Source organism: Homalodisca vitripennis, chromosome 6, assembly GCF_021130785.1.
Source record: "Homalodisca vitripennis isolate AUS2020 chromosome 6, UT_GWSS_2.1, whole genome shotgun sequence".
Classification (NCBI taxonomy): Eukaryota; Metazoa; Arthropoda; class Insecta; order Hemiptera; family Cicadellidae; genus Homalodisca; species Homalodisca vitripennis.
In genome coordinates, this window is record NC_060212.1 from 99595941 (window position 1) to 99597500 (window position 1560).

Consider the following 1560-nt stretch of genomic DNA (forward strand, 5'->3'; position numbering starts at 1 on the left):
TAAGTTAGACAAAACAATACAAACCTACGAAATTAATAAAATTTACTATTAAAGGGCGTCTTAAATATATATATATATATATATATATATATATATATATATATATATATATATATATATATATATATATATATATATACCAACATATAAACCAAAAATATTCAAAGCTTTGAATCAATTTTGAACTTTAATTAAATTTGAAAATTGGTTTACACTGTTTGTAGGTACAGATTCATATGAACCAAATCACTATATCGTAATTAATTTATGTTGGTATTTTGAAATTGAAAACCGTGAGAGTTGGCATATAAAACTTTTGTCTATTGCAAATGAATTCCTAATGCTTTTTAATATATTTCATTATAATATATAAAATTATATCGATTACGTTGTTCCGTTAACCTTTGATCGCGCGTATTAAGTTAAGAGTGATATACGTAAATAACTCTATAATAACAGTAACAATAATGATTATTTACTGAATTTGATATTAAAGATGTATGTCAGGCGTATTTGCAATGTTACGTTGTTCTGTTCACAATTAATCGAGTGATTCAATTCCCATCACTAGAAAATCCAAACAGGTTTTTATTGTAATACGTAATTATTAACGAGTTGAAAAACCGGATGAGAACTGAAGAGAGGTAACAGCGTTATCACAGCGGAGAAATCTCGGCGGTGCGATTAAATGAAGTCTTAACGTGTCTACGATAAATCAAGCTTAGAGTAGACACGGGATTACGGGAGACAAATGCGGCAGCAACAGCGGCAAGGCTCGTGCCTTCCCGGCGCGGCGGTGCAGGTAAACAAATCACTGCAACAATGGTAGTGTTGCGGGCTGTCACCGCCAGGCGCAGCACCGGTGGCGTCCGGCAGGGCTGCCACGGCGGGGGAATGTTCCCTGTGTGCGGGTAATGCGCTTGTCACAACATTTTCACTGAGGGGCTATTCTACTATATAAGAACTGTTGTATACTTTGGTAATAAATCTCTTAGTGCACACTTATCTTAATCTTCTAGATCTTTAATCTTTGTTTTACAAAAAAAATACATAAAAAGGACATAATTTTAACATTACGGATCACTATAACATGTAGTATAGGCTTAATAATAAGCTGATAAAAAGTCAAAGTTTGATTTTTCTTCAAATTAAAAAATATTTGTATCAATCTGGTATAACATCTAATTATGTCCATTGTAATTTATGTTAAGACTGTTAATACTGCCAGCAGTCTGCCATTACTGATAAATATTGCCAGTCTTCTTTGAATACACTATAGATTTAGAGGATATATACTATAAATTTTAATCACAACGTTTTTGAATTATCTGTAAATGTTGATAAGGGTTGCGCATATAAATAAATTATTTGATTGTATTACATTTTAATTTGATTTTTTTGCGGGAGGGGTGGGCGAAGCTTCAGAAAGATCTTTTTTCTTCAAGGTTTAGGTCAAACAAACCAAGAAATGGATTATTTCGTAACATAATAATAAAATAATGCTAACGTTATATGTTACTTTTAATCTTTCAAATTAAAACAACAGTCGTGGTGATATGT